General features: G+C 41.7%; 1 protein-coding gene across 3 annotated transcripts in view; it reads right to left on the bottom strand.

The window, feature by feature from the left end:
• The window catches only part of SGCZ (sarcoglycan zeta), a 6,780,780-nt gene that overhangs the window by 5,504,650 nt on the left and 1,248,937 nt on the right, over nt 1-27,193 (bottom strand). For all 3 annotated transcript variants that reach the window (XM_069631598.1, XM_069631597.1, XM_069631596.1), the window contains one exon: nt 24,040-24,085. The gene's annotated coding sequence lies outside the window, so the exon portion shown is untranslated. The remainder of the gene's footprint in view (nt 1-24,039; nt 24,086-27,193) is intronic.

Here is a 27,193-nt window from a genome sequence, read left to right as displayed (position 1 = left end):
ATTTCAAAGGCCTGCCTCACAATAGGGAGTGACACACCAAAGAGTCTTTGAAGCTGAAGATCGAGACTGGTGGAGTTACGGTAATCAAAGAGCACACCTGGGCCTGTTAAAGTGTTCCTCCTTCTTGCTTTGCTGTGGACTTTTTCTTTCCTTCCTGAATCCTCCACCTCCTTGGGATCAGGCACTCTGGGTATGACATTAGGAGGCAAGTATCACTTGTCTCAAGGACAGGGATTATATCCCTTAAAGCAGGCTAACATTTTCCCTATTAAAGGAGGGGTGTCTCACACCCCTTCTTGGATTCATCTGTGAGAATTCATCTAGGGTGCTAGAATTGGCACCTAGGATCAACACGATTTACCACCTTAAAAACTAGTTTGACTTGCAAGCATTGAATCTCAAAGCCTGTTTCAGCCCAGACAGAACAGCTATGAACTGGAATCAGATATAATGAATTCCCTGGGCCCTGGTCCATTTGTAGGGACAGAAACACTGGCTAAATCCCTTGTTGCAGCTTTTCGCGAATGAATATATCATTTTGAGTGACATCACAATTCTTACCTTTTCCTCCCTGCTACCTTTTTCCTCCCTGCTAAACTATGCAGGGTGCCTGCACACGTGTTCTGATATGTCCTTCTTTTTTCACAGGACGGGGTGGGGGGGTCTTACAGTTCTTTGAATGATTAGTTATATAATTTCTTCAAATAAAGTATACATCGTTATAGAACCTGACTGAGTAGGCAGTTTAGCCAATAATGATTGCGTTCCTGCATCGTAGAAGTCATTTTTTCACAAAGGGTCTTTATTGACAATAACATGATAAATTACTGATTTGTTTCACTGTGGGGTACTCCAATGGGCCTCCCTCTCACGACCTTTCGTGGCCTCTTACAACCATTACCCAGACATCTTTACAACCCAAAGTTGACTTCAGACTAGGGATTGGCAACATCTATAAATTCATGCTAGCTGTGCTGAGGCCCTAAAGGTTGTAGCCTTAAACATCTAACTCTCTCCAGGACTCCAAGGTTCCTTTCCCAGATATATCACAATGGTAAGGTTGTACTCTCTCTCTCTCGCTCTCCCTCTCTCTCTCTTTCTCTCCCTTCCCCCCTCCCTCCCTCACTCTTTCTCTCCCCCTCTTTCTCCCTCCATTTATCCCTCCCTCCCTCTCACATTCTCCCTCCTTCCTTCTCACTCTCTCCCTCCCTCACACTCTCCCCCCCCCTCTCTCTCTCTCTCTCTGTCCCTCTCTTCCTCCCCTCTCTCCCTCCCTCCCCATAGGTGGTAAGGTATACAGCTGTCTAAATGCAGCTGTTTCGGCATCTGTGCCCAGACTTCTCTCTCAAAAAAAAAACTCTTAGAGAGGGTTGTAGGGCCACCTTTAGAAACATCCATAAACTTACTCTGGCAACTATGGCCCCTTTCTTTGCACTGCTGGCAAATGACTTAGCTAACCTCAATTCACAGAAGAACTTTCCATTGTCTGCTGTAAGACCTTGGAACTAGCCGTTGAAAGCCTAGTGCCAGTAAAATCACGTTTAGTTACGAAACCACCTGACAAAAAAATGGTTTACGCTGGAAATGCAGGTCCTTATAAATAATGCTCATGTGGCACTTAACGACTGGGACAAAACCAAGTCTAACGAGGATAAACATACTTATTTGCAGGCTATTAAAGCCTATGAATCAGCAATTACCTGTGCTAAAAGGAATTGTTAGGATCTTCGCATTTTTGGAGCAGCTTCGAGCGCAAAGGAGCTTTTAAGGATCCTTAAAGAGCTGGAAACCCCCTTTTCTGTGCCCAGCCAGGTGGTAAAAAATGCCATATGGTGTAATATCATCCAGGAGGCATAAAATCCAGGAGGCTCTCCTTTTTAAATTAGAAAAAACACAGGAAAGTATCCGCCGCAAAAATAAAGATTATCCAACGGGCATGAAAATCATCTCAGAACAAGCAGTTCCTAAAACCTTTCCACAGTTCACATTCATGCCCATATCAGAGCAGTATTGGTCTGAGATATTTGGCAAACTCAAGCTCACTAATTGTAGGGGTGATGTCACCCCTACTATTACTGTTAAAGCCTGTGCTCCACATTTGGTGGCCATGATTACATTTATTAATGCCTCCTTTAGGGAAAACTATGTCCCAAGTAATATAAAATAAGTGTAGATTCCACCACTTATTAAAAAGCCCTCTCTTGATCCCTGTATAGCGGCAATTATTGCCCCATTACGAACGTGCCGTGCCTGCTGAAAATCTTAGACAAAGTGACTAATCTTCAGATCAAAGCCTTTCTGGCCACTCATGACATCTTAGAGTACAAACAATCTGGCTTTAGAAAAGCCCATAGCACGGAATCCACCCTCTTAGAGCTCAAGACCAACATAATGCAAACCATGGCAGAGGGCAAAACTACTATGCTCATGCTGTTGGATCTCTCTGCTGCGTTTGATCTTGTGGATCACGCTATCTTGGCTGAGAGATTATGGCTTCTGCGCATTTCTCTGAACCAGCGATGAAGTGGGTGAAATCTTTCCTTGCGGATCGCAGAGCTAGGCATTTTTCGGAAAATGTCATGGCTGAGTTCACTGTCTTATGTAGGGTCCTACAGGGCTCATGCGTGGTACCCACCCTCTTTAACATCTTTATGATCCCATTATTTGAGCTGCTAGATACATTTGGTGTGGTGTATCCGAACTATGCGGATGATACACAGTGTCTTGTGCCCATTACTGGTGATTATGCATGTGATTCTGTTTCGTTAAAATCCATTTACGACATTTTCAATCATGGATGCAAGTAAATAATCTGGCCCTCAATAGTTCTAAGACTGAATTCATGATTCTGGGCACTGCAACACACCTGAAGAAGCTTGATGCGAAATATCTATCCTTTCAAATTGCAGATTGTCATATTAATACCCAGAACAAGGTCAAGACACTTGGTGTGATCCTGGATCAGGAATTGGCTATGAAAAACCAGGTTAATTATCTTGTCTCTAGCACGTGTTATTATCTGAAGCTTTTAGCACAGCTGCAGCCCTTTCTGTCATCGGTAAACTGTGCCGCAGTGGCTCATGGCATTATTCGAGCTAAAATTGATTATTGCTCCAGTCTATTGCTTGGCATTTCCAAACAGGATTTGATCCGGTTGCAGGTAATACAGTATAATGATGTGCGTATTGTGACAGGGCTGCAAAGGACAGATCACGTTACAATGGCTAGGAGAGCATTACATTGGCTCCCCATTTGTACCCAGTATTATCTACTGCATGGTGCGCGTTATGCACAATTGTATCTCAGGGCAAGCCCCAAAGTATCTGGCCAGGCGAATTTCGTGCATATCGGCACGTAGAGTGCTGAGGTTAAACAATGCTGGTTTATTAGAGACGCCGAGAGCGCATGTGTCCTATGTGGAGCATAGATCTTTTCCACATGCTAGAATTGAGGTCATGTACCAATCTGCAGCTCTTCAAGAGCAGATTATAACCCATCTATTTTAATAAACTCTATCCAATAATCTGACTGCACGTCTGTATAACCATCCGTTTCCGCCCTTTTTCCCCTGTGGATACTTTCTGTTGTGGGTTTGTTTGTCCTGTGGGTGCTATCATGACTCTGGGCTCGTTACCAGCGTATTAAAAATGATATAAATAAAAAAATAAAAAAATTACCAAAAACATCAGAGGGCAAATGCTGTTCTGTGAATACACCAAAGGTGTTTGTGCATGGACAATTGCATAAGGTGTAGCTGAGGTGGGGAAGCTATGGGTTAGTAAGCCGCTGTGATGGACCGATGTTAATGGCCAAAGATGGTGCAGTCTAGTGGAAGGGGTAAGTAGGAGCCAGAGGAGATCATAAAAGGAATGGAGAGAGAAGGATTGCAGCGTTCAGGAGGGAGAGTAAAGAGAAATGCAGCGTGTAATTTACAGGTGGGTAGCAGCAAGGCGAGACTCTTTTTTCTTTTTTTTTTCTTTTTTTTTATTGTGCATATTAGCCAAACAGAATTTCGACTTTTTACACAATATATCAAAAGAAGATTAAAACATTTCCTTGTTATAAAATTATACAATCACATAATCAACTAATTTTAAAACTTTAAGTAGTCTCACTACTTCCATTGACAGAAAAACTTAATTTCCAGCAATTATTCTTTCCCAGAAGTCATTAGGATCGGGCTGTCTCCTTCTATCAAAGAACCTCTGCAGTCTCCCCTGAATCAAACCCCTTGTTCGCGGACAGGATAGAATTAAGTGTTTCATAGTTTGTTTAACGTTTTCATCACATTCTTGGCATAAGTCAAATGGATACACACACTTATCACGAATATGCAGTATTTCTAGCGTCGGCAAGATATTCAATTTAAATCGAAGAAAATTCATCCTTGCCTTAGGATCTGGAAACTGTCTCAGATAGGTGGGGAGGGTAGCTCTTGGTCTATCATATATGGAGAAGTTAGTAGACAATTTAGCTGCCCTTACGCCCTCAATAGTCCTAGACCCATCCCTTCTCTTAATAAATTCCTTGGATCTCAAAGGGTTGGAATTCAGGGTATTGACATCCGTGTCTGCTGCTATAATGATATCAAGAGATTTTGTTTTCAGCATTTCCAAAAACTGGAACAATGAACATCCCCATAAAGAGTGTCACGTTGGGGATCCTTTATCAGTCTAAATAATGAGACCCATCTTAGTTCCTTGGAGAATAAAAGAGACCGAAGACCCAACTCATATCGAACCAAGGCCATTGGTACAGCGTTTGGGAGGCTAAGAACCCTCCTCCATATTTTCGCCTCAACACATTCTCAGTTAATAAGAAAACCTTGAATATGGCACTCAAGACCAAAAAGCAACTTTGGTATGACCTTATCCACATAGTACTTTATCAAGGGTGTAAGTGTAAATTTGCAATATGTTAGATGTATCCTTATCATATGAGAGCCCAATTTTGCTGCTTTCAGGTCTAATATACTTATCAAGTCTGTTTTAGTTGGGCATGGGGTGATCTTCGAGCCCAGATATGTGAGTTCCCTTACCACCGATACAAATGTACCATTGATTTTCCAAGAAAAAGGCTGTGTTTTCGTCAAAGGGCGCTTAAAGATCATCACCTTGGATTTATCTGGGTTGATTTTCAGATCGTTAGCTAGTGCGTAATCTCCCAGTGCCTTCATTAGCTTTTGTAGGCCTATTTGTGTATAATCCAAGACCATGATATTGTTCGCATATACTAAAAAGGAAAGCTTAGTCTCACCAATTTTAGGACTAGCCAACAAAAGAGTCATAAAGGAATTTAATATATATGAGATATAAAGATTAAATAGGAAAGGGGCCACCAAGCAGCCCTGACGAACCCCTCTCTGAATTCCAATCAGCTGTGATAGATCACCCGCAGTTGATGTAATTCAATAAGAATGGCTAACAGTGGTTCTGGAATCCCCCAAGTTTTCAGCTTCCACCACAGGCACTCCCTTTTTACAGTGTCAAAGACCTGGCATAAATCCACCCAAGCCCCAAAGAGTGGTCTCCCCCCCTTGGCTGTACTCCCCACATTTAGACAAGTTAGAATAAGAATATTACGTGAGGTAGACAGACCCCTACGAAATCCAGTCTGAAATTTGGATATAATTTTACTAGTTGAAGCCCATTCTTCAAGATCTCTAAGGACCAGACCCGCACATATTTTGCTGTCTGCATCCAAAAGGGATATCGGGCAGTAGTTGCTTGCAGCTAGGCGGTCATCATGCTTGAAAATATGTATTATTATACAGGTTTTCCAAGAATTAGGTATAGTAGTGGTTGCAATGATGTTATCAAATAGGGATTTTAGGACCCTGGACAAGTATATGGATTAGATTTCAGGATAGCATTAGATAAACCATTTGGCCCTGCAGCACGGGAGGCCGATGCTTTAGTTATTGTCAATCTAATCTCCTCCACAGTATAAGACAGAGCCCATTTACACGACAGAATATTAATTAGTGACTTGCACTCTTTTTGACCATAGATCTTAGTAAAGTGCTCCACCCAGGAATGCTCCTGAATAATAGTTTCTTGGCTGTGTACATTAGTTTTGTTAATTAATGACCAAAAACTGAGGGAATTTCGGAGAGAGAGAGTTTTCAACATAGTCTCACCCTCTATCTGTAGTCTTATTGTGTGATGCAATCTCATCCAGTTCCTAAATTTGTTGTTTATCTGTCTGACCTCCAAAGAGTACTCAACCTTATCCTTTTTTGCAAGGTTTAACAGATAAGGAGCCCTTCTTCTCTCTTTTTTCTTTTCAAGAATGCCAATATCAAAACAATGTGCATGGTTAGAATTGATCTTACTCAGACCCAATTTAGGGGGGCAGTCTCCAAAGAAGACTTACAAAATTATTTGGTTCAAATTGATACAGGAGATCCTGGTCATCATGATCCAAAATCATTGTCTCTAGTTGTTCGTTCAGTATCTGGCCCCCCTTATTAAATTTGGCCAACCTGTTCCAAGCTGTTTTAAGTGAGAGTAGTCATTTCATGTATGGCACCCTTTGAACCCGGGGAATACAAAAGTTAGCAGTCAACATAGCATGATCACTCATCATTGCTCCCCCGATTTTAAATTGTATACAAGCATCAAACAAATTCTGAGAGGCAAAAATATAATCAATGGTTGAGTATGACAACCCCCTTTTCCAAGTCGGGGCAATCTCATTATTCTTTTCCAAGTTACTATTGAAAGCATGAAGTTCCCAGTCTTTCATAAAATCAGCCCAAACTCTCTCATACATGCTCCTCTGCTTTCTTTGATCGACTGACATATTCTCTTTCAAACAATAAGAGTTGAGATCTCCCATCAATAATATGTCATCACTTGGAAATTGCATAGTAAGTCAACCCAACAGGTCCCAGAGTTTCTGGACAAAGGGTAAGACTGGATATCGAGCAGGGTTCCGGTACACATTTACCAATAACCACCCTCTATCACCATCCAAATCCTTCAGTACTGCTCGTACGATAATAATCCCTGAGTCATCATTAGCAAGGACATACGAGCTCCCAAAAATCTTATTCCTGAAAAAGATCGTTAGGCCCCCCATCGTACGTCCCACTGCCCCCTTTGTAGACAGTTGATGGTGCGAAGCAAAACCCTCTACATCAAAGGGTCTGAGTAGCCATGTTTCTTGAACAAAAATCAGGTCATACAAAAGAAAGAGATATGACCTCGTAATGTCATTACAGAGCGAGTTAGTGCCCCTCGAGTTCCAAGAGAGGGCTCTGACCCTCAATGTAGTTAGAGATGTTAATCAGCCCAACCCAATTTAAGTAGGATCTGTGAGACAATCTCAGGCACCATAGCCAAGGTTGGTAACAATGGGTTGGGATCTTTACGTTGTTTCTCTTCCAATCCATTGTGTGGTATATATGGGTTGGCTAGGGTATTTCCAGACATATCTTTTGGTTGGAGTTCTGATACCATCAGACCACTATGGGACCAGTCGACACTGGCCCCCAGAATCGATGACCAGCCAAGCTTGGATTTAAGAGTAAGTCTGGCAAAATTCATATTTGGAGAGAACGGAAATCCAACAACATCAATATCTTCTGACGTAAAGAATTTCAAGCTCAGTATTTCCATTATTTCTGCCAAAATAGCAGACCGATTCAGTGGGTTTTTCCCCTTTTGCATTGAGGGTAATCGTGACAGGTAGAGAACCCACTTGGAACCAAAATTTTTCACTTGGTTGTTTACTTTGAAGTTCTTTCTAAGTTCCAAGGGATAAGATCCTCTCAGTTGTTTTTCCTGTTGATTGTTATTAGTAGGAGGACCCGTGTGCTAGTTTTTTTCAAGCTCAGAGGACGTTGGCTACTTCATTTGACTCTTTGCGTCTTGCCACTGCGACTAATTTTTTTTACCGAGCTCCCACGGCTACCCTTCTTCACCGATGGTTTTAGTTTAGGCAGGAAGATTGGAGCAAGTTTGACAGGAGTTTTAATAAAGTCCGTCTGGATCCCCACCATTGACTTGCTTATTTCTTTTCCTTGAACTGATGATTTCAGTTCCACAGAGTCATTATTTTCCTTTTCTGTATCTTCATTTATCCTCATCCGCTTACTTTTCTTTGACAACATCTGCTCAGCCAAAATCTGCTGTTTTATTTTTTAGGGATCGTAAAAAACACTTTGAGGACTTTGATTTATTCTTTTTCTTTTTCGATGGTAGAACCTCAAGGCGAGACTCAAATACAAATAGTTGGAACTTAAAGAACGTGATTTTGCAAGGAGGGAAATCAAGTGTTGTATGAACAGGTATTGGTGGGGCCTCTAGGTAGGCATTATAGGATGCATTTAGTAAAGATGAGAACTTTACTTTGTAAAGATAATGAGTATATCAAGGGGAAGTATTCGGAATAGTTCAGTTTGCTGAACATGAGGGTAGATATAAGGGCTTTAGCAGAGTGGTGGCTAAGTTGGGGCAGATGCTTGTTATACTGTGAATGTTAACCATGAAAGCAGTGGTTGTAATACACATCTGGAGTATAATTCTGGTGTCAAAGAGAACCCTTAAGGTTATGAGCAGTTTGTGAGCAAGTTAGTGGCTCAGTACTGGAACACATGAGAGAGTGGGATTTCCATTGGAGGCAAGTAAAGTATGATTTGATCTTGAAGGAGTTCACATCAAGCAACTTAGCACCGTCCAGTGGCGGATGGATGAAGTTAGGTGGTGATGTGTTCAGAGATAGCAGGGCTGAAGGAGGGAAAGGAGAAAGAGAGTTCAGTGCATTCACCAATGGTATGGGAGTGAAGGCTAAGGAGTGAGCTGACGTTCCTGAGCAAGGAGGTGGAAAGGTTGAAGAGGAGTGCGTCTTGGACAGATTCTTGAGGGGTTCCTACTTTAAGTAGTCATGGGCAATGAGGTGTTATTAGATGCAGAAGGAACACTGTGAGAGAAAATCAAACCAACGATGTTGTCCTCGTGGAAAGAAAGGAAAGGGTTGGGACACAGGGTCCCAAACAAAAGTGATGGAGCACAATGAAGTGAGGTGAGAGTGGTGAGAAATAGTCAGATAGCTGTATCTATAGGTTAGGGAAGTATAGGTTGAGTGTTTACTGCAGAGGCCTGATTGGAGGGGATCCATCAGTGTGTGAACTTCAAGGTAGTTGATAATATGTTGAAAAACAATTAAGATGTTTGGAGGGCTGTGGCAGGAAAGAGATAGACTGGTAGAATGGAGCTTGTAACATTCAGTGGGGGGCTGTGGGGTTTTTCTTGTCTGAACTCAACCCTTGCTGCAGTGCCTGTACAACTGTTCTGAGGAGTTCAACATAACACAAATCATACTGCGAAGCATATATCAGCCATGGTCTGTTCAAATGTTTGGTTTTAAATTATTTCTTTTCTGAAAGCCTCATGCAGTGACTAGGAGGCTTATGCATTACACGTTTTTATTCAAATTCCACTACATGTAAAATACACATATCACATATGTTAGCAGTATGTTTGACAAACATACTCTTACTACACCCACCTATTAAGACTTTCAAAAACTTACAACTGAATGATTTGGCTTAGTTATGCACATGAATTATGTTACAGTACTATTTAAAAAAGGAATGAGATGAAAATATGTCTGCTTTTTTACCACTGCATGAAATAATATGGGGCTGATTCAGAAAGACAACACTATAAGTAACTATGACTTACTTCAGACTTAATTCTAGTATATCAAGTGATGAATCCTGAGGAGTCATCACTGATTCCCAGCCTGAGATCTCATCTCATGTGGACAGGGGACAGCAGCAACTACCTGATCCTGACCCAGGGAGTGATATTATGAAGGAGGATCAAATGGTAATAGATGACTGTTGAGGAGATGTGGTGAACCCAGACATACCTAAGCCTGCTATCGGAGGGGGAGAAATCAAGACCACTGGTGGTATATCTGTGGTAATAATACCCTGGTCATCGAAGAGTCTGAGTTAAGAAGAGTTTGGGTCACAGAAGGACCAAAAGCAACTAGTTATGGTTTGATTGATGAAACACCGTAAAAGATACACAGAAGACTATGGATAAGATTATTAATTACGATTTTAAATAGAACAAGCCCTGATGATGGATGACATATCTGAAACGTGTCGGCTGTTTAATGTTTGAACTAGACTAAAGCAATATATGGTCCTACCACTGGATTAAGGGAAAGAATCAGACTTATCACAAAATGTATACCTAGAAACACACACACAAACCACAATAATTTTTGATGGTGAAGTTTAACCAGATATTTAAAGATTTTGTATGAAATATTGTTTGAAACTTGAGTAAAAATTGTTTGATGCAAAAGGTGAATTGTGTGATTGACAATCGACAATGGCTCCTTTGTGTAAATACACCGAGTAATGTATAGGAATTATTGTGTATGATAAGTAGAATAGGAGGACATTGGACCCCACTAGAGTGCATATTGGTTGCCTGTTGTCGACAACAGGTTGTATGGGTAGCTGTACAAACAACCATGTCTACCCCCTGGAATCAGTCCCCATGTAAGGAGCTGATTTATACACTTTAGAAGTACTTTTTACACCCTAAAATGAAAGGGCATGTACAACTTTACATTACCTTTTGTTCAGTAACACAAACAAATGTGTTCATGTGTTGTTGCAAAACATGTGTACATTACCGAGCTCTGAGGCAGGCACTAACCCTTCATGCGATTCTGAGAGAGACCCTTCAGGTTCTAATGGGCCTCCCTACAATGTCAATGCAGTTTAGCATGACTGCTAGATTACATTTGTGAACGTTGCATCGACTTATGGCGTTTCTGTAGTTTATTTTGAAATTGTATGTACACTTTAAAGGGGATGGACTGCAAAATCAATTGAAAAGATATCAATACCTTGTGTGCTCTTGCACCAAATAAACAGACATTAAGTTGACCCACACAACAAATAATACTCCAAATACACAGTTGACCCATCTAGTATTTCCTGCACTATGATTCTGCAAGAATTTGTTTGCATTAATTCTCCTACATTTGTGCATGGTCAAGTACAGTTGGCTCTGAGCTAGTGAACATTGAGTGCAAGCTATTGTGTGATGCTGCTGTTTCAACTACACATACAAAACTACCATTTGTGCATATACAAAATTAATTTTCAAATTGTACACACAGTAAGGGCAGGATAGCATGAGATTGATTTCTATTAACAAAAATGATTCTGGCAATTATGGTGCTGAAAATGAGGCCTGCTAATCAGACTCCCCTTTCATAAATGTTCCATGACAAAGTTATAGCGCACACATGTGTACTTGCTGAGAAACATACAGGTGTCCTCAGCCCTAGATCTGCATTAGCACAGGGCAGGTTCAAATGTCACATGTGCATCCCTGACAGCTTTATGTTCACAAAGTTCCTACAGGCCTAGGTGGGTTTTAATATTCTGCACCTATGAACTAAATTATAATAATTGTATCTCTTGGTCAGTCCTGTGGCACATACCTTTAGATAATATATGCTATACTTGCGTGTGGTATGAGGAATTCTAAATGCACACAATATATCACACTAATATGGCCAAAGGAATGTGATATCAAGCTATTTCCAGCTCTTTGAGCAGGACCAGCTATGACATGACTGAAGTGAATCATTGCCTGATCTTGCTGTCTCCACTACTTCTACGTTGATTGATGGCCAGGGTAAGGTCTCGGATTCCCCAGAGGAAAGCCAACATGTCCCTCCTAGGTTACAGGAACTTCCCCCAGGATTGCTCCAGGGAAGCTGTGTTTTAAAGGCAGCACTGACCTAATAATAGACACTCTTACAACAGGAATCTTACCACTAACGCCCCTTGGAAGTCAGCAGGCATCAGGAGGGGGCAGATATGGAGTAGCCAGGAGGGAAAAGTAGACTAAAAAGGGGTGATAGATGGACCATCGCAGCAGCAAAGATTTTAAAAATTGCAATGGGAAAAATTGAAACTCTACAAAACTGAACAAGAACGAGGAAAGCCTTAATGGCGGAAAATCAGGCAACAGCTCTTGTAAAAGCCAGAATTGGCTATACACAAGTAAATACATTATTTTTTTTTAAAAAAGGGGGGTTCATCACCTTATTTTTGATACCACTCTCTACCTTTTGACGCCCGCTTATCTGCAGGCAATTAACTCTCAGTGTGATGTCAGAAGGCAAAGGGCGTTCTGCTATTAAAGCCTGGACGGGGCGCCCTTATAGCAGCCCCTGCACTATTACACACTATTACTTGCCCAGCAATAATCCCAATCATAATGGTAAAATAGCCTGAAGGGTATACATCCTTTTGTGGCAAAGTAGGTGGAGGGCAGGCTATAACCTCAAGATGGGTTGTGACGTGATGACAGTAGCATCCCAAATAATAATAATACAAATAATCAAACATAATGTATAATGAAGGTTCTATAAAAATATAGCTTAATTAAATAATTGTCGAATTAAATAGAAAACACAAGCAAAATCCCATGCCTGTAATAGAACACATAAAATGTACAACTGGTATAAAAGAGAATTATAGATACTTGAGAAGGGGTTAACAGGCAAAACATTCTAATAATGTTTGTGACAAAATGAGTAGTGGCTAAACTGCCTACTTAACCCCCACACTTCTACAAAGCAACTGTGATCCCAAACATATAGGTAAAATAGGGACAGTTAAGAGACATACCTCTTTCGTCTTTTGTGATAATGCATCACGATGAAATTCTATAATCTCAGATATGGTGTGCATGTAATCTGATAGCTCCGACCCACCTCTCACGATGAAATTCTATAATCTCAGATATGGTGTGCATGTAATCTGATAGCTCCGACCCACCTCTTGAAGAGAGAACACAACCTTTGCAAAATATAGAAAGATGCAGCACTGTCAGCCTGTGCCCTAGCTGGTTGTCCGGGCCTGGTGGAAGTGAGCCGGCCCATTCCAAGATGGCCACCAACAGAGGACAACGTCAACCTCCCCAAGAACTGCATCATGACACATAAGCCCATGTAAAGATGGCCGCTGGAGTTGTCCTCACTGGAGAAACTACAGCTACAAGAACAGACTACTCAGGTAAAATTGTACATTGCAACTCAATGCCTTAGTTGCTATAGCACACTCTGCATTGCATCTCCTGTATTGTTGCTGACCCATGTTTTTTAGGTTTTTCACTTGCTGCTTTCTTGTTGCTCCATCTCCTTTCAAGACTGTTTCCCCTTTATTCTGGAGAAAAAACATTGAAGATCTTAGGCATGTGTCTCGAGTGTGAGGATACAGTCCAAAACAGGAATGCACATGGTGGACGCAGTTAGAGAGGTAAATGGTAGAGAGGAGAAGGAACGAACTGCAAGACAGTCTTGCAGTTTGATCCTTTTCCTCCCTAACTTCTACACAAGAAGGTTGAGTCTTCTACACAAGACTCAATAATAGCAGTGCACAACCTGCAAAAGGCTCAAGAGGAAACACAACGTTATGCAGAATTATTAAGAGCAGATTCACTGACCTACAATGTAGGAGAGAAGGTTTGGTTGTCAGTTTGACACCTACCTCCCCATTTGACATCAAATAAGTTCTCCCCTAAGGTTTTTGGACCGTTAATGATTTATAAGATCAGCAATCCAGTTGCCTTTCGTTTGATCTTACCCTCTGACATGGAAACATATTGCTTTGGTCTTTCATGCTTCATTGCTCAAACCCTTTATGTCTGGAATGCCATTCTGAGGTAAGATCAAAAAACCTCCTCCAATCATCAGACAACAGCAGCTGGAATATGAAGTCCAGCAGATTTGTGATTCTTGCTACTTTTGCAGACCTCTCCAATATCTAATAGATTGGAAAGGTTACGTAACTCGTGAGAGGACTTGGTAAAATGTGATGCAAGTACATGCACCTCTGTTCAACCTGAAGATTTCACAATCATAATCCCTGAAACCCAGGTTTGGACAGGGGCATGATGACAGTCTACACTCTTGCTGGTCTGTCTGGGTGATGTGGAAGCGAGCCTGCACATTTCAACATGGCCACCACCAGAGGACAATGCCACCACCTGAAGATGGCATCTGTATCACAACACACAAGCCCATGCAAAGATAGCCGCTGGAGTCCCCCGCACTGAAGAAACCACAGGCACAAGAACTGACATCTACTGTAAGCTTGGGCATTGCAACCTACTCCCTTATTTGCTAAAGTGCTCCCCTGCGTTTCCTATCCTGTGTTGTTCATGATCCGTGTTATCATGTTGCCCTTACTGCTTCCTTCTTGCTCCATCTCCACACCGGTCTGTTTTACCTTCGTTCTGGTGACTCTGTGCTTTTCCTGCAGTTTGATCCTTCTTCTTTTTACCTTCTGCTGCCATCATCTGCATTCCGGTTTAAGATTGTATCCTCACATGAGAGACATGCCTACTATAGTCATGTTTTTAATCCATCAAGGAGTTTTCCATGTTTGGAGTCTACCCCTTGGGGGAGGCTCGTCTCTCTGCGATATCGAGAGATTGAAGTGGCTGCTGAAAAGGACAGATCTCATCTCTTCCAGAGAAATCCCACAAGACACTGCAGGTGAGGTGTATTCCTGAGAATCACTCTGGGAAATTAAACGTGAGAAAAGGCAATCAGAAATCACAATGCAAGAACAAGGATGTTCCTTGAGTGAAAAAATAGATCAAAAGGGACCTAATCACTATCTGGGGCCTAAGGATTGACCGGTGGCAGGTGGAAGTGAGTAGTACCTTCTCGCTGTTCTTGGGTGCTTTGATGGTATAGAAACAAGCTTCAAGCTGTGGTGCAAGCCAGACCAGGTTAGGATGCAGCGAGTCATGCTGGGTCAAGCTAGTCGGTTCAAAGCTGGAGCCCGTTGCAGTTCAAGTAGGGCATTTAGTCATGCGGTTTGGCTGGCTCAACCTGATCGGGAGTAAAATCGGTACGAGGCATTTGTAACTGATGGTTCGGGTCAGTCAGTGATGCCATCCTTCAGTGTTTACAGTCAAATTCATTGCTTTTATCTGATGTCCCTAATAATACGATGCAGTGTCCCAAGAGACAGTGATTTGAATGTGTTCCACAGTAGTGGGCGGATTGCTTGAGATGAACAATTGAAGTGCTCCACTTTGCTCGATGAAGCAGTGAGCTGGTTCGACAGGTAAGATGCAGCAGTAGTTGGACATTTGAAAGAAGCCCCAGCGAATCCATCAAGTTCGAGAGCTGTGAACATGGTTACAAATGAGTTTTGACTGGTTCAGTGCAGTATAACATAGAGCTTTGGCTTATCTGGTCTTCCAGATTCTGTGAGAGCCTCTACAGGGGCTCTAGGACACGGTCTTTTCACATTTCACTCCCCCAGCATAGGGAGGTTTAATGCAAAGTGGAATGTCCTGGTCCTCAGCAAGAGTCACCCCCAATGGGCCCTTGGCTTGACTCAGTGGGAGGTGACTTTCTATGATAGGGAGCAGAGGTTGCCTCTGCCTTAGAATCCTGTGTCTTCAACTCAGTGGCTGAGGGCTTTGGAAACTTAAACGCTCCCAAACTGTGTTGGTGCACATCCATCTGGCACTGCCAGTTAATAATCCTGCGAAGCAAATGTCTTCCCCCGGGGAACTGCAAGCAGCTACTGGTGGAGGAAGCAAATTAATTGCACTTCTGCCCCAAGAGAAGGGGAGAAGAAAAGTACTACACAAAGCCCAAACTATTGGCATTGCCAATGCTTGTGTTTTTTCCCTTTTTTATCCAGACACCATCACTTTGGTTTCCTATAGCCAGCAGAACAAATAGAATGTTATTATCCTGCTGATAGAAGTCCAGGTCCCTGTTATCAGTCGGTGTTTGATACTGAATGCTCCCTTCACAGAATGAACTTTCATCTGACAGACGGCTGCTTTCATGTTGCTTGGGCTACTGAATGCATTTGAGAGGTGTGTAAATCCTTTATTCACGTGTCTGCATTTTCGAGGTAAATATCAGTATAAATCCACACAATTGCAGACCATGAAAACGAAGTCTAACAATTGTTTATTTTTTTCAGATTTGAGAAAAAGTCATCCTAAGTAAAGCGCAAGATCAAAGCAACATTTTGTTTGTTAAGTAGATATTTGAGTATGTTCTGAGAACAAGGGTTCACGCCAGTCACTTTCTATTTTTTGACAGCAGTTCAGATTGTTACTTGAATTCACCTGTCGCAAAAAGCTTACGGAGTGTAGATTCTGAGCGGGTTTGTAGTGTAGGTTTGAGAATAGTATGTTTGCACCTTTGCATTTAAGCCAGCCAGATTTAGGATGTATAAACTGATGATTTAGTCAAAGCAATTCTAATAATCCAAAATAATTTGCACACACCTTGTCATAGGTCACCCGATCAATAATTTGGACGCATCTTGGCATAGATCACCCTATCATGAATACGGCCAGACAATACATTGATTGCATACCTATGTTCTTTAATGTGACTGGTTAGAGAGGTTGTGCTTTCTGAGTATCCTTAAGAGTATCCTTCAGAGTATCCTTCGCTTTATATAACCCATTAAGCATTAGGAGCTCCCTGCATTGCCTCTTCTGACAGAGTCAGGGGCAGAAACATTCCCTATATTTGGGAAAACTAAGAGAATTGACAGCTTACAAAAAATAACATTTCACAAAGATTTTAGCATGTATGCCAAAAAAAAAAGAATAGTACGTGTGTTGCATGCATCTGCTTAGCTCCTTTTTTTCACCATCATGTATATTGATTTTCATAAATATAATGAAACAATACTAAACGGGCATATATTAAGTCCTGATATAGCAATTCCCTACTTCAAATAGTAAAGAAAATACGGTTAGCTCGTCAAGGACTTTAGAAGTACTGCTTCAAATATCATTTCCATGGATACACACATACTGATCTGAATATGAAATGCAGTAGAAAGTGAACATATACTTTGTGTGAACATGTTACACAATAATCTTCAGCTTAACACTTCTCTGTAGAGCAGATCTGGGTTGTGGGGCACTGTACAACATACATGTGGCCGAACTAAAACTGCCAGCCGCCAGAACGGTTAACTGGTAGTTAATGTGAGCAATGGCTCTATGGGATGGTGGGACCTGTGATGCCAATGTGACGTGACAAGTCTGAAAACTGCCCCTCCCGCTTCCTTCATGAGGGAAACAAAGGAGTAGATTCTTAGCGTGTTTACAACCAGGTCGAGATCTGCAGGGCAGGATAACTAGCTATTCCCATTGCCCTTCAAACCACTGACACACCTTTTTTACTTTTCCTCCTGCATATGCTGGGACACACATGTTAGCAGTGACCACCTGGCAATGCTTGACACATGAATGTCTCACATACACTCAGAACATATCATTAATGCCGGCTCACTTTTCAAAATTAGGGTAGCATTGTTGAATTGCGGGGATTCCCTTCAGGAGACTCGCCTGAAGGATATAGTAAGATGCTATAATTCTCAGTGAGGACACATACATGTTCACCCCCCCAGCATTTAACATGTGTAAAAGGTTTTCTCACAGTTGGGGGCCTTCACTTCTTCACCATGCATTCAAGTACATTTCCAATCTGTTGGTGAAATGAGGTTGATCTTCCCTTTTGTTGATACATTTATAAAGGAGCATACATATGCCAGACAGAACATACACACGGCTTACAGGAGACCGTGAAAGGTAGTTGTAAGCCGAGACCTTCCGTGAAATAAAGAAAATCAATCCTGAGACACCATATGTGCTTCACAGATAAAAGACAATTATCAAAATCAGGGTGAGATCATAGTACAGGCACATACTGACTGCAGGAAGGACACTCAGTTGAGGTGGAAGGGAAACCTGGTATTTGTTCAATTTTCAGAAGTGGAGTGTGTGTCAAGTTAAAATATATGAATGAGCGTGAACATCAATGGGTGTCTTACAGGTCGACTGATTGATAAGCTGCCCGAAGATTTATATGCAAAAGTGTATGACTTGTACCGACAAACGACCTTGAAAATATTGCAGGAGAGTTTTCTCTTGAAGCTATCTCCGATTTCTTTCACTTATCACCTGAGGAGTTATTGTGATCTCATATAAAGGCAAGGCCATTTCATGTTTTAAATACGTATTTGCTTCATGCTTTCTATGAACTATGACACCAACATTGCCTCAAGAACAAAGCATCCTAAGGTAACCTACAGAGGTGGGTCACAAATAATGCATTTTCAAATACATCTACACACGTTTTCACTCATTAAGATTAAAATTTTCTGTTTGAACGTTACTGGTCCTGAAGAATGACCATGTATTAATTTCAAAGCTCTAACACATATTCTGGCTATCATTAACAACAATAGCAGTTCACTGTTCTCACCGTACATAGACTCACCCCTCATATTCTGCACTGACTTTATGTAATCCAATTTGAAACTGCTGGTTAGGCACTCCATGTTGAAACACATTCTTCCCCACAGGAGTACAAGGTTGAGTAGTGGATAAACTGAGTACTCAGCACTAAAACCTCTACAAAACAAGAGTGATCCATATAATATAGGTGAAACAGGCACAGCTAAGAGATATACTGAGCCGTTGCTAGGGGGAGGCTAAGGGGGCTATAGCCCCTGGTCTTTTGGTTGTAGCCCTGGAAAGAATCTCAGGCGCTACAACCAAAAGACTAACTAGCCCCCAGTCCCGACAATTCTGATGTTAGCGTAGCCCCGGGTCTTTTCCAGACCTAGCAACACCCCGTAACCTCCTTCACCTTTTGTGGTAACATGGGCCGAGGGAAGGCTGTTGTGATGCTTGAAAAGCCTTATGTAGGGACAGGCCCTTCTATTCCTTGTCCTCCCACTTCTGTGTGTGTGTTTACTCTATGGTTTCGGTCACTGTGGTCCAGCCTGAACCTCTGGCAGAGCAGCTTTTCATGATTTCCTTTTGGTGAACAACACCCATGGTATAGCCTTATGGCACCAATGGGTGGAGGACACCCTTGAACCCCTTGTGTGTTCTTTGGACACCTGTGTGCTGCCCATAGAGCAGGGTATGGGCTGGTGGCAGCTACATGCTGACTTGGCAGTGGCTCTGAGTGTCCTCCCTGCCTTAGGGAAGCAATGGATTCCTGAAGAAAGGCAAGATGTCCACGGTGGCCTCCTTGTTTCTATTGCATTTGACCTTGTTTCCCAAAGTCCTGGGAAGCCCTGGCTCTGTCCGATCCCACTGAGTGTCTGTTTGGTGGAAATAGAATGTATGCCTTTGTTCCCTTTCCTCCTGACTGGCTTTTGGGTGGAAATACCATATATGGCTCTGGGACTTCCTCCTGCCAGACTGACTGGAGCCTTATCAGGGGCTGTGTGTTGTGGATACACCCTAGGGGTGGTACCTATATGAATGGAGTCTAAAGTGAAATCACATTTTGTGTTATGGGTGTCTGGTTTCTGTGTGTGTGACACAATGAATGAGACAACCCTGACTGAAACTGACATGAATGCAGTGTAGTGTGCTGAAAGGCTGGGTACTCAAAACAATCCACATTCGTGGTTGTGGGTGTCTGGGTGGAGTGAAGGGCCTGAATGCCTGTGATTTGATTTTTACATTTGTACAGCACATATCCCAAGCAAACCCAGCAACAAGCTGCATCTAGGTGCCTGTGAGCTTAATTGACTGGCTGCCTGCATGAATACCTTTCTGCATGATTGGCTGACTGAGCCTTGCTCAGCCAGAGTGAATGGGGAATAGATGTGTATATCTGGGGACCTCTCACTTACCAATTTGATCAGAAGCTGAAGTTGAAGCAAGAAGAAGCTGTTCCTTGAATCCCAGCTGGAGAAGAAGTCTACTGCATTTACGTTTTGTAATCCAAAAGCTGTGGGGTTCTTCCCAGGACTGATCCAGAGACGACCTGCAAAGGAGACCTCTGCCTGAGCTACGAGGGACCATCATGCAAACTGCTATTCTTCATCAGAAGCACCCTGGAAGCCAGTCCTATGTGCCTGCTGTCCAGAGAAGAGGTTTTTGGGAGTTTGGGAGTCCTGAAGATTAGTGCACAGACATCTCTTGCTGAAGAAGCCCATTGGTGTCTCCCAGGGTCCAGAGATGAATGTTGTGACCGCTGGAAGCCTCTGCTGTCTACCGCCCCGAAGAGGTGGTACCTTGGCATAGATTTTAAATAGAACAAGCCCTGTTCTACCCGGAGCTGTGAAAGTTCCAAACTGCCTAATAACATTACAAGGGACATCTTTGCCATCATCACTGACCACTTATTTATGCCAGAGAAAGTCCAGAGTCGCTATGTGCAGAGGAAGGTCCGTTGGTGGGTTTTCTGCCACTAGAAGCTAACAAAGACGCCCCAAATGTTCAGAATTCTGAAGACCCAATGGTCGAGTTCAGTTTGCCAGAAGCCATTAAGAGGTCCATGCTGTGGCTGCAGCACAGAAGAGCCAAAGGTCGGAAAACCATAATATTCCGAGACCTGACAGCAAAAGTGACCCATGCACCCGTCACCGCCAGAAGTCATCAAAGTCATCAAAGGGTCCCAGTGGTCTTACTCTCATCTGCCAATCCTTTAAGGAGCCCACAGCAAGTTTCTTCTTCACAAGACTTCTACAATAAGAGAAATCGTTGACCAAAGGAGAGCAGCACCAAGAGTAAACTGCTGCACTACAGAATGACTTTGCTTCCATTTTTCTTCTTGGACTCAGCATTCCATGCATCTATCCTTGGAAGGAATCATAGGGTGATACCAAGAAACTCTGCCACGTCACCTGCCAAGGCACCAAAGGTACTGTGATGAGGAAGAGCTTCTTCTAGCCTCAGGAGCCGTCCATGGTTCCCAGATTCCAATGGATCATGTTCTCCTGTGGCCTCTCAGGCACTTTCTGGTGGTAGAACCTTTTAAAGAAAGCAGAATGCAATTGATAAATATTGGACTGGGCTTTAAAAGACAAGATACATTACTCCCTAACTTTTCTATTATTGGTGGGCCAGGTGGGCGGGATCTTCGCACATAATCGTATATCTACTCGAAAGAAAGCATTCTGCCACTGTTCACTAACTTGCATGTCTTCCCTAATCTATGCTGGTACTCCTCACTTAAGAATCCACCTGCCTATTTAAACCTGTCTGCTGTTAGTGCATCTATTACTGAATTTAAGTATTGTGTGGTACCACATAGAGTGTATATGTTTGCCATTCTTTGAATAAGTATTTCCAGGTACAAAGTGTTATTATTTAAATGTATATATATTCCTTAATCTTATTTTATATAAAGAAGCTGTGTTATCACCTAACATAGTGTGTGGACATACATTTTTGGGGGCTTTTGGAATTCACTGTACTTAATAACCTGCTGCATCACCTACTGAAGGCTTAAGCATGGCTGCTTGTCCATTGCTACTACAATGAGAGCTCTGGCTGTGGTGTTCTGTGCCTTTACCCTACCAGATAGAGGGCAGAAGTACATATACCCCCTTCAAGTCTTTACAGCTATGCTTTCAGAAGGGGTGTGAATGTGATCCAGTAGCAGCCCAAACAGCAATGTACAACCTGTCAAAATGAAAGGAATGACCAAACAATTTTCTATAAAATATATCTACCTCAATTAAACACACCAATGTACAAATAACTATAAAGACACTATAAAAACCCACCAGTATAGAGATAACACAGACTTCACAGTAAATAGAACGTCGCAGCACGTTGGGTAATGAATCAGCAGTGAAAAAGCAATAAGCAACCAACCAAAATGAATTTAAAAGCAAAGTTCCTTCAGTGAAAACCAGTGCAAAGGTGTCCAAACTAGACTCTATGGAACAAAGATGGATCACGGGAGCAGGAATTAGTGAATAGTACCTTTGTGCTGCTCCTAGGTAGTTTAGGTTAGATCTGAAATGCTGGGCAGGTTGTTCGAGCCCAACAGGTGATGTTCTGTCCTTGGCACAAAGCTGTAGCAAGCCGGTTTTACAGGTTCAATGTAGTAGAAGTTCGAAATTCTATGGAGTGCCAAAAGCAGTACAGATGAATCCCTCAGGTTCAAATGTGGTGGACATGTTTCCTACGTGTTTCTACCTTTTTGATGCAGTAGGACAGGGAGCTTTGGCTGTTGTGGTCCTTCAGATTCTGTGAGACCCACTTCAGGGACTCTTGGGCAATGTGAGTTCTTTAAGGTTCAACTCCACCAGCCTAGCAATATTTGGTGCAGAGTGGCAGGTCCTGGTCCTCAGCAAGAGTCAAGGCTATGTGGTAGGGGGCAGCACTTGCCTATGTCTTCGACTGCTCCTTCTTCAGCCCAATGGCTGAAGACATAGGAAAGATGAACTCTCTGAAAAGAGGTTCAAATACATTTTTTCGCTTAAGTCCTGGATGGTGCAAAAGTGAATCAAATAAGGGGTGGGTGCCATCATCTTTAATAGGCAAAACTACACAGGTGATTGGACAAAAGTAAGTCTGCTTTAATTGGTCCAAACCAACAAGTAGAATGTTCCTGTTTACATCATAGCCAAAGTTTTGTGCTGAAGGAAGTGGAAGAGACAGAAGGAAAGCGAGGTACCGAGAGACACACAATAGTGGAACACTTCCACAATTGTGCTGACCTCCCTCGGACTACAGTAACCCGGGCCCCATAGCATCAATGGCCCTTTGGTATCCAATACCATGGTGTGAAGCTAATCCTTTTGTGTAGTGTGTGACATTCAATTCTGGTTTTCAAGGACAGCCCCAGCTGTAAAGCAGTTTCTCTGGAGAGCGGTGTTCCCTGACCTTGATAGAGCAAAAGAATGCAGCACCTATAGGCTACTATTCTGCTGTGTGCAGCAGAGACTGCCTGTCCGGGTGCAATACACGTAGCCTGCCCGTGGCTTGGCTGGTTCACAGTCTTAACACATGTATGATACAGATTCAGTTGTGGCTTTCATAATTTCTTTCATAATTTTGCAAAATGGTAGTCACAATACCATAACAGCTATTACAGTCCATCAGCAATTGTCACTATTAGGGCTTTTAAGACTACAAGTAATCTTTCAAAACAGTTTTTGTTTCCAGGAGGCTAGTACATCGGGCAGATAAACCATACAATAATTATTACTCACAGCTGCCAGCCAAAATACATTTTCTTTGTTTAAGATGATTGTTCATTACAATGACTTCAGTTTCCTATGGGACGTCAATCAACTACTGACTGAGTAACAAACGGAGGGGAGGGATCCCCTACTCAAACAGGAAAGGGGCGATAGTGTGTAAACACCAAGGGACGTTGCTGTGCGAAAAGTTCACCAAAAAGCATACTGTACCTATTTTTCACAAAGCAGACAAATGTTGAATTTTCTGCCAATCAATACCCTAATATATTCCATTATTGAGCTGTGTAATGTACGAGAAATCAAATCAATTGATTCTCATGCGATTCACCTTTAGCACCAAATCATTTAGAAAATACCAGAAAGTAGATTTTTTCTTTTTTTTGGAAGAGTATGTTTATAAAGAAATGATCAAACTAATACATTAAATACACACCAACACTTAATAGAAAAACATAAATGAAGTTACAGGAATGTTAATAGCGATACAAATGAAGTATTAGAATAAGTAGTTGAATACATATTGCATCTTAGTACAAACCTTTAAAAATACCATCCAGATACAAAGGTTCATAGTACTGAGCTGTTGTCACACATCATACCATTGCATATAATTGCATACAATTCCCATTAGGTTTCTGGCATAATCAATACTGACTTAGTGATCTATCATTTAAATTCACTTCTTAATGAAATTATAGCCAGGAACAGTAGGATTTCCATAATCATTTCAATGTATGTCAAGCAGACATTTGAAATCACAGGTGATGAAATGTTTGCCTGATCCCAATTATTACACCTGAAATGTGCAGAAGGTCTCAGACAAAGCAACCTTCAACAATCAGGGTCATACACGACTCCTCAGAAGTGAATGGAGAATTGGCAACAGTAGATATATGCAATATAATGACCTCAAAACTATGTAGGTGTTGTGCCATGCTAAATTAATGCATTGACACCAACAACACACTTATTAGACATTTACAAAACGTGTACATGGTTTCTATATGTATAAATCTGCTTACCTCATCATGTTCCCCTCAGGCTGGTTCTTGAGGTTCGGTTTTGTATCTGTAATGGGGGAAACATTTGTTTTTTAAGAGTGTATTTTTTTTCTAACAGTGGCTCGTAATATACATTTCTCACTTCAATCTCTACTAACTTAGGCACATTTTATATTAATGAGTAAGGTTAGTCCTGCAATTTGGATTTGGATTCCGAAAGAAATACACATGATTTCAAAATATACAACTGGCAGTTCTTTTCAACATATATATATATTTTCCTGATACATACCCAGAGCTTATAAAATGGTATCATGTACTATGTCCACATGTAGGATAAATAAAAAAACGATGTGTGAGAAGTGTGAGTGGCAGCCATGATGTGATGCCTTTGGATCTACTTGCATTCATTGATCACACGGAGAATGTGTCTACACTCTTTGTTCATGATGGTTCCCAGTCAATATATCTAAAACATTACAGAGTGGTAAATTAAATAAATAAAGGTTAGAGGGGTAAGGGTTTTGAAAGGGGTCAGGATGGGGTTTGGGTGGTGTTGTAAGGACAAAAAGAGAGGGATTTGGGGGAACCCCCAAATTAAACCAAACACAAATACAATCTGTGTTTTTTGGTATTTTGTCAGCAATTAAATTTACCACTCTGTAATTGTGGTCAGAAGATCACATATAACCATCATGACTAATGATTGGTCAGATAAAATGTGAGTACTGAGCCCCTAGGTGCAATGGAAAATTGATAACAAGCATTAGCTATAAAAACCAGAGTAATGTCAGGTTGCAGAAATGGCTTACAATCACAAATAATAATTAGTGCTGTTTAACAAACCCAAAAATCAGTTTAAGTAATCATTTAGAAGTATTTTGGAATGTAAATTAATATACCTTTTAGCCTCTAAACACATCATGATGTTAGGCGATCAAGTAAAACTCAGAGGAGGAGTATTTAAGAGCCAACAGAGCAACACACCTGTTTTAGCAGATTACTTATTTAAATGTGTATTAAGTGCCATAATCCCCAATTCAGCCATGTCCTAGCACAAGGAAAGACATTTATTTTCTATGAGTATATATATTACTCCGAGGTAGTGGTCTGAGCGCCCTGCACTGCCCTAATAGAGGAGGACATGGCGGGGGCGGGGGAGCTTTCTCCAGCTCTAAATGTCAAGAAAACATTAAGAAGAACAGTGCCTTTTACCAGATATTTTTCATATAAACGGAACAGAATGACCTCTTTTAAGAACACAGCTCAGGATTCAAGAGTTCACCAGGAGCTCACAGTGAGAAAAACACTGCATGCACCTTGTGACCACTAGCCTGTCTTTAACACTGACTGGCCCCCGTTTCACAGAATCTAAATTTGATATAGAAAAATGCTTCCAATGTATTAGGTATGGGCTATATAGAGACATACGTCACCAAGTATTCATACATTCTAGTTCGTGTCAGTTATGCATACAAAGAACCCTCGAATCTATAATGCAGTTCGGATGGTGCAGTGTTTCATTAGTTTGCTTCGACCTCTGTGGAGCACACTATTCCTTCACATCAGAACCATTCAAAGTCACACACACCTAAAGAACAAAACCTGGATCCTCTGATTTATTTAAAACAAATAGAAGCACAACCATATATAGTGCTGACAGGCCGTTTAGCAAATAACTTACAAAGTAACACAGCAATCTGGTCGTCATTACACAGGTGGTAGTAGCACCGTTGGGTACCCACCACTCAAGTCATTAAAACACAAATGCCTTTAGAGTCGGAAGAAATTAATCACAGAGAAGGGGTAAAACAAGTAGGATGAAAGGAGATTAGGAGTGCAGAAGGGGAGAGAAATGGATAGCGGGTCAGAAATGCAAAGTGGGGCATAGGAGCAGCAGAAAGAGTGAAAGTACTGAGCAATGAGGACGAGGTCAGGACTGGACTAGTACTGAGATCAAGGAGTGAGTTCATAACTGGACAGAGATGGAGACATCGTGAGGGGAGGTCTGAACATGTGAGGTGGTGGTGTTTTTACATTATTGGTCATTGCTATGTCTTCGCTGGTGCTGTTAGACAGCCATTTAACATCAGTAGATTATCATGTGCATGGACCTATCTGCACCTCCTCCAGGCACTTTGGACTGGGAGGCACTGGCTAACTTCAGAGCAGCCAAAAGAACCTGCACCATTATCCATGAAATGGTCTTTCTTCCGTGATGTATAGGTTAGCAAGGAAACACATCTAATAACCTCAAACTTGGCATCATCATACCGATGGCAGTTCTCACCGCCATCTCAAATGTCACCATGACAACATGGATGATTTATCCTTGCAACGCTAATCAACTCTATTACACTATAAGAAAGCATGTTCAAAATGAAATGCGATTTTGGTGATCCATTGGGACTGTTCCCTCTCCAGGAATATGGCACTTTCAAAAGACCAGACCAACACTGTCCTCCAGAAGCCTACCTCTATACTGATGACACTACACGTGAGCTAAAGTACAACAGAAAAGCTGGACTAGCGACCCTCCTGCGTCCGTTTGATTGGTTTTTTCACCAATTATACTTTGTGATTTTATGATTTCTCACTGTATAACAACAAGCACATTCCTTACACAAATAGTTTATTCAATACTTAAAAAAGACAAGCAAAAGCAAATTATTTTGGTTGAAAAGTGTTGACTGTTCAACTTGTTATCATCCGAGAAAGTTTTCTCTGTATCTTTACACTGATGTTCAATACATTCGGACTCAGGCTAGCATGTCTCCCTGTGTGACTCCAGTATCAACTTGTCTGGAGTTCCCTCTTATTCTTGTCAGCGCTGCGAGTCTGGGCTTTTTTTGAAGTTCGGACTCGAAATGCTGACAAGAAAAGCAGAAACAGTCAGTCAATTATCTATCTGCACCCCACCAATGAATAAGAGGGAACTCCAGACAAGTTGATATATGAGTCACACAGAGAGAAAAAACGCCTTTGAAGAACAAGAGAATATGTATTTTGGTCAAAATACAACCTGCAAGCCCAGATAACAATAAGAAGATATTTGCGCAGTCAAGACAGAAGCATTTAGCCTTCACATGCTAGCCTGAGTCTGAATGTATTGAAAATCAGTGTAAAGATACAGAGAAATCCAGTGGGGTCCAGTGATCGAGTCACAAAACAAAAT

This window comes from Ambystoma mexicanum, chromosome 6q (assembly GCF_040938575.1).
Source record: "Ambystoma mexicanum isolate Mex_15411 chromosome 6q, UKY_AmexF1_1, whole genome shotgun sequence".
Taxonomy (NCBI): domain Eukaryota; kingdom Metazoa; phylum Chordata; class Amphibia; order Caudata; family Ambystomatidae; genus Ambystoma; species Ambystoma mexicanum.
Note: the sequence above shows the minus strand (reverse complement) of the source record. Positions and strands in the feature narration are given on the sequence as shown.